Here is a 14,894-nt window from a genome sequence, read left to right on the forward strand (position 1 = left end):
AAATCATACATTTCAAAAATATGTAATGGTTTCTCATTACATATTTTAGAATTTATATTTATGATTTAGAATTTAATTAGTTTTCAGACTCTTTAGTTTTTGCACCCAATAATTTACTTGCCACAAAAATTAAAAACTTAAATTGACATGTGACGAAAAATTAGACTCTAATTGAAATCCAATTTAGAATCTAATTGGATTTGGACTGTTCAATTTTTACATAATAATTCATGACACAAAATTAAAAATTAAATGGCACATGTGGAGTAAAATTGAGAACCCAATTAAAATTTAATTGAATTTTCTGAGCTTTGGCTATTAATATTGTGGGGGAAAAGGCCCAATCTAACGTAGTGGGCCTAGGGCCCCATTTGAGGATTACTGTGCGTCCGAAGAGAAGGAGGTGGTAAGGGCAAGGCCCATCTGGAAGAAGGATACCCGGAAAAGAAAGATGGGTACAATCCGAAGAGATTGCCATCCGTCCGAAGAGATTCTATTCCTCGGACGCGAATAGTATTGATCAATCGAACGTGCAGAAGGTCAGAATGATCTTCCGAGCATTCCTACTGATCAAGATAAACTCTAAGTATATCTGGAGACGATAAGAATGAGGAAATATCTAAAGGAAAAATTGCTACCACCGTATTAAATGCACTGCAACAACTTTTCTGGCTGCATTTATGTGGAGAAGACCCATGAACAGGGTAACCTCATCTACCGCCACTCACAAAAAGCTGGAGAAGATACATGACATGACATGCACTCAAGTAGGAATCTAGATAAAGAACAAGTGGACGATGGAGATGAGAGGGGAGGATGTTATATAAAGAAGAAGGATTCCTAGAAGAAAAGAGGGGGATTTGGAACCCTAAGGACTGTAACCTGTATTCAATTAATCAGAAGTCTCTTCGGATTCAAACTCGCTTAGTCTTTGCATATACTTTTACGCTGGTTTATACTTGCATGCCATAATCAATTGTTGTTAGCTCCATAGTTAATCTAGCTCTATCACCCACGCTCTACAAATTTTATTGTTTTTGGGCTTGGGCCACAAATCCTGACCCTACAATTGGCGCCATCTGTGGGAAGAGCTTGAGTATAAGTGGAAGCAACAGCAATCAGTAATGGCGGAACCAGAGCAACAACCGGCAGAATTTGGGGCGTCCTAGCACATAGACCATTTTCTCAATTTGGAGCAGAGACAAGATCGTGAAGGCAGTGTGCATACTATGCACCCTGAGCGAAGTCAACCTCGTGGAGGAAGTCACGTGTCTCATGCAGAGAAGAATAGCATGCAAATAGAAATTGAAAGGTTAAGGAGGGAGTTGCGCCATGCAAAAAGAAAACGTGTTTCTTCGCATTCTGATGAGGATTGGGATGACGAGCAAGATGTCACTTACGAGCAGAGGTCTCGAACACCAATCAGTGAATCTTTTTCATACGAAGAGGAGCACCGTCGCAAGAAGCAACCTCAAAGTCCATCACGTGGAGGGGTGGGAAATGATACTATGAGTAAGGCTCTGAATCAAATTTCTAGGTCACCTTTCACACACAGGATCGAAGGAGCGAGACTTCCTTGGCGCTTTAACCAGCCAACCTTTACTATTTATAATGGTAAAACGGACCCTGTGGAGCATGTGAGCCACTTTAATCAAAGGATGGCTGTCTATTCCAGAGATGAAACTCTGATGTGTAAGGTATTCCCCTCTAGTCTTGGACCGGTTGCAATGAGGTGGTTCAACAGCCTAAAAGCAAATTCCATCAATTCCTACCAAGAGCTCACTCAAGCTTTTGGTTCACGTTTTGTCACATGCCGAAGAGTGGCCATGCCCTTGTCTTCTCTGTTATCCTTGAGCATGCGTGAGGGTGAGACCTTGAAGGTGTATTCAGATAGGTATTGGGAGATGTTTAATGATATGGAGGGTAACTTTGATGCAATGGCCCTAGACACGTTCAAGCTTGGCCTCCCTACTGACCATGGTTTAAGGACGTCCTTGTCCGGTAAACCTGTTACTAACATGCGTCAGCTTATGGACCGTATTGAAAAATATAAAAGGGTTGAAAAAGATCAGCAGCAAGGGAAGGGTAAGGATAAGGTTATCTCCCAAGAGAGGAAGGATTTCAGGTCGAACTATTACAACAACAATAAGCCATGAAGAGATTTCGCTGGGCAGTCGGGGTCAACAAATGCTCAAGCAATCAATACAGTGTTCAAGGAGCCAGTCCACCAAGTTTTGGAAAATATCAAGAATGAACCATTCTTTAGGTGGCCGAGTAAGATGGTAGGGAATCCTGAGAGGCGCAATCACAATCTCTATTGTCAATACCACCAACACCATGGGCATACCACTGAAGACTACAGAAGTTTGTGGGACCATTTGGACCAACTAGTCCGCAAAGGCAGGTTAAGGCATCTCTTGCACCACTCTAATGGCCGAGGAGATCAAATGAACTCTGAGTCCAGGAGGAGTGATTCTACGAAACCTCCATTAGGAACTATTAACGTCATTTTCGCAGCACCAGGGAGAACAGAGTCCTGGCCGTCTAAGGTTATGTCAGTAGCTCGGTTACCAGCAGGGGACATTGGTCAAGATTTGAGGAGCGCTAGACCGGCTGTCCAGCCAATTTTAGGCTTTTCAGAAGAAGATAAAGTTGGAACCATTCAACCTTATGACGATGCTTTAGTGTCACCCTCAAAATCGGAGGATATGATGTGAAGAAGGTAATGGTGGACCAGGGTAGCACGGTGGAGATTATGTACCCTGACCTCTACAAGAGGCTGAACCTCAAGCTTGATGACTTAACTCCATACTGTTCTCCCCTAGTTAGCTTCGAAGGAAGAATTGTCACCCGGAAAGGCCAAATACGGCTGCCTGTGCTCAAAAGTAGTGGAAGTGGACTTCATTGTTGTAGATGTTTATTCCCTTTATACAGCAATTGTAGCCAGACCTTGGCTACATACGCTAGGGGCTGTTTCCTCCACTCTGCATCAAAAAGTTAAATATCCATCTGAAGGGCGCGTTTGTGAAATCCATGGAGATCAATCCTCGGCCAGACAATGTTTGGTGGTTACCATCCAACACAAGCCTGAAACTGAGTCCTCGGTCAAGACTGAGGGAGACTTATAGCAGTTAAAAATTCGGGTGTCACCCGTCAAAGATCTTGATGAAGGCGTTAGATGCAAGGATTTAGTAAAAGTTTTAATTGGGGACAATCCTGAAAGGTACTTTCAAGTCGAGTCTCAGATACCTCAACCAGAGAAAGAAGAGCTAATTGATTTCCTTAAAAGAAATATTGACGTATTCTCCTGGAGTGCTTATGAAGCCCCAATAGTAGATCCAGAGTTCATTTGCCACCATTTGAGGGTCAACCCATTGATTGTCCCCAAGAAGCCCCTCGGTGGCCATCCAAAGAGTATGCAGATGCAGTCAAAGAAGAAGTAACGAAACTCAAACAGGCTGGAGCTATTAAAGAAGTTTTTTTATCCCAAGTGGTTGGCAAATACTGTGGTGGTGAAGAAGAAGAACGGAAAGTGGCGAGTTTGTGTAGACTTCACAGACTTAAATAAGGCTTGTCCTAAGGATCTCTTCCCCATGCCGAAAATTGATCAGTTAGTAGATGCTACTGTCGGCTATCCTCGGATGAGTTTCTTGGATGCTTTCCAAGGTTACCATCAAATACCGTTAGCCCCAGATGACTAGGAGAAAATCACTTTTGTTACCCCCACTGGTAATTACCACTATAAAGTGATGTCATTCGGTCTGAAAAATGCAGATTCTACTTATCAGCGAATGATGACAAGGATGTTTGAATCACAGTTAGGCAAAAGCATCGAGGTCTATATAGATGACATGGTGGTAAAAAACAAAGTTATTTCTAAGCATGTGAAGGACCTTGACAACACTTTTGAAATCCTGAGAAGACATAAGTTGCACTTGAACGCCTCCAAATGCTCATTTGGTGTAGGGTCAAGCAAATTTTTAGGTTACATGGTAACACATAGGGGAATTAAGGTTAATCCCGATCAGATAAAGGCTATTCAAAATCTACAGCCTCCTTAGAATCTGAAAGAGGTTCAAAAGTTAACAGGGATGACAGTTGCTCTGAACCGATTCATCTCTAGGTCCGCGGATAGGTGTAAATCTTTCTTCTCACTGATCAACAAGTGGAAAGGATTTGAATGGACTGAAGAATGTGCCTCAGCTTTTCAACAACTTAAAGACTACCTGGCTCGGCCACCTATTATGTCTAGCCCTGAACCAGATGAGGTCCTGTTTACTTATATTGTGGTGGTTCCCTATGTTGTAAGTCTAGTGTTAATAAGAGTGGATCAAGGTGTACAAAGACCAGTTTACTGTGTGAGTAAATCTCTATATGAGGCCGAGATCAGATACTTGCCACTGGAGAAAGCTATTTTGGCAGTAGTACTTGGAACACGAAAATTGCCCCATTACTTCCAAGCACATACGGTCGTCGTGCTCACACAACTCCCGCTTAAAACCGTACTTCGAAGTGCCAACTACACAGGGAGGATAGCCAAGTGGGGCACTATCTTAAGGGCTTTCGATATCAAGTACATGCCTCACACTTCAGTCAAAGGGCAGATCCTTGCGAATTTGGTGGCCGAGTTCACGGAACCTAGTTTAGAAGAAATAACGACAAAGAAGGACATCGATGGAAAATCGGTTGGCATGATTTCTCAACAAGATCCTGCCCGCTGGGAAGTGTATGTGGACGGCGCTGCGAACCAGAAAGGTTTTGGAGGAAGGCTAGTATTGATATCTCCAGAGAGAATCATCATTGAAAAGTCATTAAGGCTGGATTTCGGTGCAACAAATAATGAGGCAGAGTACGAAGCCCTATTGATGGGAATGTCTATGGTCCAAAGAATGGGAGGAAAGGCAGTGGAGTTGTTCTCAGACTCAAGATTAGTTATGGGCCAAGTACAGGGGGAGTTTGAGGCGAAGGATGAAAGAATGCAGGGATACTTGAGTCGAGTTAAACATCTGCAGTCGGAATTTGAATTTTTCAGCTTGATACATGTTCCTAGAAGTAGTAACGCACATGCTGATTCTCTGGCCACACTCATCACCTCTTCGGCGCAAAATTTATCGAGAGTTATCCTCATCGAGGACTTGCATGTGCCTACCGAGGTAGGAAGAGATGTAGTCCAAGTTCACCAGATCAGAACCAGCCTCTGCTGGATGGACCCTATAGTCAAATTCTTGAAAGAAGATACTCTGCCTGAAGAAAGGGGGGAAGCTGACAAAATTCGGAGGAAGGTGACCATATTCTAGCTGTCCAAAGACCAAAAATTATATAAACGATCCTATTCAGGACCGTACCTATTATGTATTCATCCTGAAGCGGCTGAGTTGCTATTAGAGGAGTTGCATGAAGGAATTTGTGGGAGTCACACTGGAGGTAGGTCTTCGGCTTACTGAGCCATTACTCAAGGTTATTGGTGGTCGAACATGCAAAAAAAAGCCCATGACTATGTTTAGAAGTGCGATCAATGTCAACGATTTGCGCTGAACATACACCAACCAAGTGGAGTCCTCAACCCACTATCTAGTCCATGGCCGTTTGCTCAGTGGGGCTTAGATATAGTGGGTCCATTCCCAAAGGCCGCAGGAAACAAGAAGTACCTTCTGGTCGGCACAGACTATTTCACCAAATAGGTTAAAGCTGAACCTCTGGTCAATATCTGAGACGTAGATGTGCAAAGATTTGTATGGAAGAATATTATTACTCGTTTCGAAGTTCCTCATACTGTTATCTCGGACAACGGCCTACAGTTCGACAGTAAGGCATTTCGGAGTTATTATAGCAAACTGGGAATCACGAATAGATACTCTACCCCTGCCTATCCCCAGGAGAATGGACAAGCAGAAGCAGTTAACAAAGTCATACTTAATGGATTGAAGAAGAGATTAGATGATGCAAAGGGCAACTGGGTGGAAGAGTTGCCACACGTACTTTGGGCTTACAGAACTACGCCTCGCAGATCTACTAGAGAAACCCTTTTTTTGATGACTTATAGGGCTGAAGCCGTCATTCATCTAGAAACTGGGTTCCCAACTCTGAAAACCAGTTCGTGTAGTCCGACCAGCAATGATGAACTTTTAGAAAGGAGTTTGGATTTGATCGAAGAAAGGAGAGAAAATGCAATGATTCGATTGGCACATTACCAGCAGAAGCTCAGGCAAGGCTATGATGCCAACGTAAAGTTAAGGCCCCTAGAACCTGGTGATTTGGTGCTCAAGAAAGTTGTGGGCACTGCGAAAAATCCAACCTGGGGGAAGCTAAGACCAAATTAGGAAGGGTCATATCGTATCACTTCAGGGGCTGGCATTAGGGCATATTTCCTGGAGGCCTTAGATAGTCATGTAATACCGTGCCCTTGGAATGTAAATAACCTCAAAGGTACTATTGTTAATCGAATCATTTCTTTAGTCACTATGATAATTTGTCGTCCTTAACGGTTCTCTAAGTGTTTAAACTTAAATCCAATCATGCCTGTAGTCCTCGGACCAGATGATTTGGGTTAGTTAACACTCATTAACGGTTCTCTAAGTGTTTAAACTTAAATTCAATCATGCCTGTAGTCCTCAGAACAGATGATTTGGGATTAGTTAACACTCCTTAACAGTTCTCTAAGTGTTTAAATTTAAATCCAATCATGTCTGTAGTCCTTAGACCAGATAATTTTGGTTAGTTAACACTCTTTAACGGTTCTCTAAGTGTTTAAACTTAAATCAAATCATGCCTGTAGTCCTTGGACCAGATGATTTGGGATTAGTTAACACTCCTTAACGGTTCTCTAAGTGTTTAAACTTAAATCCAATCATGTTTGTAGTCCTCGGACTAGATGATTTGGGTTAGTTAACATTCCTTAACGGTTCTCTCAGTGTTTAAGCTTAAGTCCAAGCATGCCTATAGTCCTCGGACCAGATGATTTGGAGTTAGTTAGCACTTCTGTGTTGTTATTACTAGTGAAGTTTAACTCTGGAATGAGTCTTGCCTAACATTCTCAAATGTATTTAAAATCGACTCTAACCTATGCTAGCCTTCTTTGTGTATGTGCGAAAAGATCTGTCAAACTTTTATAATACTTGTTGCATTCATTACTTAGTAGTAGTTTTTATGCAGACTGTTCTTTCCGGAACCAATTTTAGTTATGTATATTACCAGCATGATAGGGTGATTATGTTTATCTACAATACCATAATTATAAAATACAGTTATTTGTAGCAAGAGTAAGTCATATGATATACACTAAAAGTAAAAAAGAAACCATTTCATTGACCAAAAGAGGATAGTTTAAAATCCCTTTAAGGAAAAAAAAAAAAAAAAAACACAAGAACATATAAAAAAAATAATGGTACGAAAGAAAAACCCTAAGTATTTAATCTTTGTTTGAGGGACCACAGGGTCGGCAGCCTAGCTCGTCCGAGTAACAGCAGCTGTTGAGGCCTGGTCCTTGGGCTCTGAAGAAGTCTTCTCTTTTTCCAAGTTCTCACCCTTGTCCTTGGATGGTTCAGCTGGTTTGCTTTGATCACCTGGCTGACCAGACTTCTTGGAGACCTCAAGCGTGGTTGGAGGAATTTGGCTGACCAAGGATTGCTCCGAAGCCTCTAGGAGTTGTGTTGGAGGAGGAGGATCAGACTCTGGGAACTCTCGGATGTCAGGATCGTAGTATATACTCCCAGGCAACCTCAATTCCGAGTCAGCAAGCACCCGACGGCATCCAGTGCTTTGCCCAAGGTTATGTCGCAGTAATCTCGGCTGACCGAGGCGAACTGCTCCATTAAACCTTTCTTAGTCACATCCACTCCTAGCTAGTATGTCGCCTTCTTTTCAGCCTCGGTTACCTTCTTGGCCAGCTGAACATTCCTCTGAGCCAGCTTGGCAGTCTCCCTGGCCTTTTGGAGTTCGGCGCGAAGTTCCTTCACAAGCGCTTTCTCAGAGGCCAAATTGGTCTGAGTCTCATTTAGCAGCTTGCGTTGGGCTTCGACTTGGCTCTCAGCGTTTTGGAAGCCAGCACTGAGGCTATTCCTTTCCTGGGTTACCTCTTTGAGCTGCTCGGAGATTTGAGTGAACTCCTCTTTTAAGTTGCCCAAAGTTTTTTCTGCTTCGGACCGAGAGTGGGCCTCCGCTTGGGCTTCGACATAGGCCTTTATGTTCCATTCTTCAGCCACGAAGACTTGCTGGGTAATCTGCACAGTGAAGTAAAAATGTTAGCATATAACAAGCAGAAAATTAGCATGCCAACTGAAGAGTTAGATGAGCTCACTTACCATGGCCAGGTCCCTCTTCAGGGACATGAAGAGTTCATACTGGCTAAAGCGCCTGTATGACTTCGGGATAGGTGAAAGGATGTAGTTCATCCCGTCCAAATCCGAAGAACAACCCTGTCCGTTGGATCAATGACCCACCGTTGGATGCAAAAGACAAAACGCCACCTGGAGTAATTAATATAGTGCTTTGGGAATATGGAAATGACAGCAGCAATGATGAAGCGCTTACATCTATGCCAACGCACATGCAAGCTTAGGTATTTATGTACTCTTTTCAAACTTTTCATTCTTTTCATTGCGTGGCAGGTCAAAATCTTACTTTTTCTCCTTGGATGCGAGGGAAAAATTAAAATTTTGAGGGGCTATTGTGGGAGGAAAGGCCTAATCTAACGTAGTGGGCCTAGGGCCCCATTTGCGGATTACTGTGCATCCGAAGAGAATGAGGTGGTAAGGGAAAGGCCCATCTGGAAGAAGGATACCTGGAAAAGAAAGATGGGTACAATCTGAAGAGATCGCCATCCGTCCGAAGAGATTCTATTCCTTGGACGCGAATAGTATTGATCAATCGAACGTGCAGAAGGTCAGAATGATCTTCCGAGCATTCCTACTGATCAAGATAAGCTCTGAGTATATCTGGAGACGATAAGAATGAGAANAAAAAAAAAAAAAAAAAAAAAAAAAAAAAAAAAAAAAAAAAAAAAAAACTTAGTCAGAAAACTGAAAGATGATGACATAAAGAAAAAACAGATTATGAAGAGTGAAGATCCTAAGCCGACTGTTAGAGATCCTAAGTCTAGGAAGTCACACCTAGCTCTCCTGGTTGGGTCGGACAGTGTAGACCATCATGCCATGCGCCCAAAACGATTAAATAGTCGTCTTTCATCCCTTTATTTGACTTGGGAAGGCAGGAGAGAAGTCTAACGGTGTTGGATCGGGATTTAAGATAATATCCCGCCCCCTTTTGGCTATGACACTCGTACATATGTACCAAGTCACGCCAGGTCAACCCTAATTGTAGGTTCAAGGCATCGATGGCTCCTAAGATCCTAAAGGTATTGGGCGCGCATTGCTCAGGAGAGAGTCTATGGTTGTAAAGGTAGTTCAGGGTGATGGAACCCATTGGGAGGGTCATTCCCCCTTCGATGAAGGCTATCATTGGGATTATGACCTCCCCCTCTCTTCGGTCCGTTAGCATCCGCTCCGGAGAGCAATACCTCAGATTTACCACCCGCGGTATACCATAAGTCTGCTTAAATTCCTCTATCAACGCAGGACTATCGACGAGGTATTGGAATCTACCCATTTTTAAGGAATAATTAAAGCAGTAACTAGGAAATGGGGGTTTCAAAGGTTGAAAATCCTAGCCGAGAAGAAAATAAGGGATTAAGGAGTCCGAAACTTACACAGACGGGAGTGGAGAATGATCTCTGAACTCGAAGTGGACTTTTAGTAAATTCTGGGAAGAAATAAGACAGAAAATCGAAGAAGCTTAAAGGATTTTGAATGCACGAGTTTGCTGGGTATTCTGAGGATGCGTAATGTAAAGAAAAATAACCTCCTCTAAAGGCTTATATACGGGGATAGGTGAAAGGATGTAGTTCATCCCGTCCAAATCCCGAAGAACAACCCTGTCCGTTGGATCAATGACCCACCGTTGGATGCAAAAGACAAAACGCCACCTGGAGTAATTAATATAGTGCTTTGGGAATATGGAAATGACAGCAGCAATGATGAAGCGCTTACATCTATGCCAACGCACATGCAAGCTTAGGTATTTATGTACTCTTTTCAAACTTTTCATTCTTTTCATTGCGTGGCAGGTCAAAATCTTACTTTTTCTCCTTGGATGCGAGGGAAAAATTAAAATTTTGAGGGGCTATTGTGGGAGGAAAGGCCTAATCTAACGTAGTGGGCCTAGGGCCCCATTTGCGGATTACTGTGCATCCGAAGAGAATGAGGTGGTAAGGGAAAGGCCCATCTGGAAGAAGGATACCTGGAAAAGAAAGATGGGTACAATCTGAAGAGATCGCCATCCGTCCGAAGAGATTCTATTCCTTGGACGCGAATAGTATTGATCAATCGAACGTGCAGAAGGTCAGAATGATCTTCCGAGCATTCCTACTGATCAAGATAAGCTCTGAGTATATCTGGAGACGATAAGAATGAGAAAATATCTAAAGGAAAAGCTGCTACTACCGTATTAAATGCACTGCAACAACTTTTCTGGCCGCATTTATGTGGAAAAGACCCCTGAACAGGGTAACCTCATCTACCGTCACTCACAAAAAGCTGGAGAAGATACATGACATGACATGCACTCAAGTAGGAACCTAAATAAAGAACAAGTGGACGATGGAGATGAGAGGGGAGGATGTTATATAAAGAAGAAGGATTCCTAGAAGAAAATAGGGGGATTTGGAACCCTAAGAATTGTAACCTATATTCAATTAATCAGAAGTCTCTTCGAATTCAAACTCGCTTAGTCTTTGCATATACTTTTACACTGGTTTATACTTGCATGCCATAATCAATTGTTGTTAGCTCCATAGTTAATCTAGCTTTATCACCCACGCTTTACAAATTTTATTGTTTTTGGGCTTGAGCCATAAATCCTGACCCTACAAATATATATTGTAGGGACTGGATTTGGGACACTTCTTCAAGTTGAGAGAGTGGACCCAAGCCCAGCTTGCCCTTCAATGAATTTATAGAGTGTGGGCTCAAGAACTAGGCCCTAGTAAGGGGTACAACTGCCCTACATGGTTGCATGTGGATTTATCAACTTAAGCATGGATTGGGATGCACAATGATGCTCCTCGAACTGGTCTTCCGCAGCTTAATGTTCTTATTATTTCTTTCAAGGTTGATTACAAAGGCTCAGAGGGCATGGGTCATTACAGAACTTCTTAATGCTGTTTTCTCCGTCCCCCTTTCAGGAGAGACTCCCTACGTTATATATCTCTTTAAACTGATCCTAACCCTCCATTTGTCGATCAGTCAGGCCACCACTTGAGAGCCTGTCCCATCAGCCGCATCCCTATTCCTCCAGTAGGTTGCAACACCCAAGGCAGCACTGTTCAAGAGTCCTGTCTTCATTAATGCGGCCAAGACGTTAGTTGAGGACATTCAATGCAGAGGTGACAGCTCGCCTAAGCCTTGCTCCTTCGCCGTGCTCCCATCGCTGACGCGTGGCACTGGACACTCTCCACCTCGGACATGCAAGAAGTCCCCTTTGATGGGGTGGTGCTTGTGTTCTTCCGAGGTCTCGGACGCCCGAGGACAGGGCCATCCTCGGATATGTTCCTCGGGGGTCGGTCCTTGCGCTTTCATCCTCGGACCCCTCATGCATCCTCAGCGCGGGCCCTTAGGCCTGGCTTGGAATGGGTCAAGGCTACCTGATGTTCTGGCCCCACATATATATATATATATATATATATAATTTTTTGAACTTTATAATTTGGCCATTAGAAAGAATAGCTTTTATAAAAGAAAATATTGTGAAGAGTTCACGACATATTTATTAAAAGGGTCAGTCGTGTCGACCTGTTTATCAGATCTTAGCAAAACGAGGAAAAACAATACAAATTTTAGTATTAACTCAATTGATTTGAACTATGAAAAACCAAACAAATAAATCTTTTTAATATAAAATTCAAAACTAATGAATAACTGTATCACAAATAATCATTCAAAATTAATCATATCTCAATATTACAAATAATCAACCACAATATTTCAAACAAAATAAACCACAACAACTAATAAGTTTATATACCTAGGTTTTAAAGGGTATATTGGTAAATGCTATTTAATTAAAAGGGTCAAATAAGTTCCTTGGGTTGGACACAAGCATGACTCGTTTATTAAATAGGTTAATCATGTCAACCCAGATATGACACAAATCCATTAAGTCTAAACTCATAACCTATTAATTTTGTATCATATTCGTGGGTCGTGTCGGATTTTGCCACCCATATTTATTCCACAATCAAAGTTTAATCCCTAACATATTTTACTTAGAAGTTTTTTATTCACCATGACATTAATATATTGCCACATATTTATCGTATAAGGAAAATCTAGTATATATTTTTGGAAGCTATAAAATGTATTAAGTGATTTCTAAGGCCTCATAATATTCATGAGATTCTGAATTCAAAATATCTTATAAATATCTTGAGGCCACCTATACGGGATTCTTCTATGTAATAACTTGGGGTGTGTAGGGCAAGGAGACTGCATTTACTTGAATGAATAGTCAGATATTCTAAAAGATTTGGATACTTTCGTTTGTCAAAAGTGAATATGTTTGGGTTAATTGCATAGTCAAAGGCTCACACCTAAAATTAGCTAATCTATATATATAATAATAGGTAAATCTGAGAGAAACTCAAATTAGAATTCCAAATTAGAATTCCAATTTTGCGTCATGTATCCTAAATAATTTATTCTTAAAGAGTTTTATCTCTTAATTTTAGAATCAAATGTGAGACCACATCATAAATATTCATCCAAGTGAGTTATTAAGTACAAAAACTAAAGAGTCTAAAATAAATGAATTGTAAAAAAAATAAATAAATAAAAGTGCTTCACTATATATATATTTTTTTTTTTTTTTAGAAATGGACAATTTACATTTTATACCTAATAATATCCTTACAAAATTTTTTAAAGAAATAACAAAATATAAAAATGACTATCAATAGTACTTAACCTATAACGTCCGCTCCTAATTATATTATATATCTTATTGCATATTTTAAAATATATTCATACATATGCATAGGTTTATAAGCTGGTATTATGAAGAGAAGGGACAAGTCTAAGTAAATTGGGAAAAGAGTTTGAGTGCACTTGCAAGTGTGAGCAATTTTTTTTTTTTTTTCTTAAGGAATAATCGTGACAAAAAAAAACCTCACCAAGGCATTTGGCAATTAACGAAAATATATTTATTCTAAAGAGCTAATGAACTAGCACAGAATAGTTATTTATCAAAAAATTAGAATAGAGGAGTTTCGTCATGATTAATGAGGTTGATAAGATTCAGGTCAGAAAATAACCTGGAAATATATATTGCTGATAGAATTGGATAATCACATGACAACACTGAAATGTTTCTTAGAAGGATTTCAATTTAGTAGCGGGTTCAACGTACATAAAATAATATTTTTTTTTAAAAGTGTCCGATCGTTTGATTCGTTTTGACTGATACGGATAAGGCAATTGTTTTCTTTTGATTATTTAATTAACAAAACTTATTGTTGTCAACATGGTCCCGTAGCTCAGTTGGTTAGAGCGTTGGTCTTATGAGCCGAAGGTCGCGGGTTCGAGCCCCGCCGGGACCAATTATCAGCTTCTTTGGGTCCTTTTTTGTTACACTTTTAAGAATAGGCCTTATGACTGGACCATAACAAGCCCAAATCCAACAAAGCGGCAGACTCCAATGCATTTCGACCGATTCAGAAAGCAGAGAATCCATCATACCCTTCTTCTTTTTTTCTTTTTTGCATTTAGCATTATTTTTTAAACATTTTAATTAGTTGTCAAGTTTGTAAAACTATTTAGCAAATTAGCATCTTGAGATTCTAAAATTCAAGTTCAATGTAGAATTCAAGTCTCTAACACTCAAGTTGCAAGTGATGGTAAGATGATGTGGAAAAAAAATCCACGTGGAACTCAAGTTCCTGCACAGTTCACGTTCTTCTTCAATCTTAGGATCCTCTGTTTCTTCTTCTTTGACATTTTCCATCTCCTACCTACTCCATCTCAAGATCTTCTTCTTCTTCTTTCTTTGGTGTTCTACATCACCTATGTTTTCCATTTCCAGATCTTCTTTTTCTTCTTTAGATCTAGGTTTCTTCTCCAAGTCTTCTTCATTTTTTCATCCAGATCTTCTTTTCTTCTTCTCCTTTTCTCCTTATCCTTCTTCAAATCTGCTTCTATGGAACTCGAGTCTCTCTAACTCGAGTTCCATGAGACTAAACTCTTCCATGCCAGCAATAGAACTTGAGTTTTGAGAGCCTCGAATTTTGTCACCAAACTCGAGATGCTAGTTTACAATATAGCTTCAAAATCATGCTTACTAATGAAAATGTTTCGAGAAATCATGTTAAATCGCAAATTTCCCCCTATTATACTCCTAAAAACTAACAAGGAAAAGAACCAAGAACTCATACTTTTTTTTTTTTAGTGTCAGTCAAGTTATTCAATTAGAAGAAGTTCAGGAGTTGAATAGTGCTCAACTTTTGACCAAAAAGACAATAGACCATATAGTGCTAATTTCTTTTTGTCAAAGTTCAAGACTTCTTGTGCTAATTTTTGCAGCATTGTTCAAAATGCCATGATCAGGCCTTAGCCCTCATGTTTCTTGGACCATTATCTGATTATCTCTTGTAATTTTTTTTTTTTTTTTTTGGGGTAAAATACTATTTTAGTTCCTAAATTTTACAAAAAGTTTGTTTTTGGTTCCTAAACTTTAAAATGTTCTTTTTTCATCCCTAAACATTGTAAAGAGTTTTTTCAATAGTTTCGAGACAAAAATAGGGATTGAAAATTGAAATTTTTTTAATAGTTTAGGGATGAAAAACAAACTTT

General features: G+C 40.4%; 1 non-coding gene across 1 annotated transcript; it reads left to right on the plus strand.

Moving 5' to 3' along the window:
* Window positions 1-13,571: 13,571 nt before the first annotated feature.
* On the plus strand, window positions 13,572-13,645 carry TRNAI-UAU (transfer RNA isoleucine (anticodon UAU)). Its single transcript has one exon. It is a non-coding gene; the product is annotated as a tRNA-Ile (tRNA).
* Window positions 13,646-14,894: the final 1,249 nt, after the last annotated feature.

Source organism: Quercus suber, unplaced genomic scaffold (genome assembly GCF_002906115.3).
Source record: "Quercus suber isolate HL8 unplaced genomic scaffold, Cork oak 2.0 scaffold_110, whole genome shotgun sequence".
NCBI classification, from domain to species: Eukaryota; Viridiplantae; Streptophyta; class Magnoliopsida; order Fagales; family Fagaceae; genus Quercus; species Quercus suber.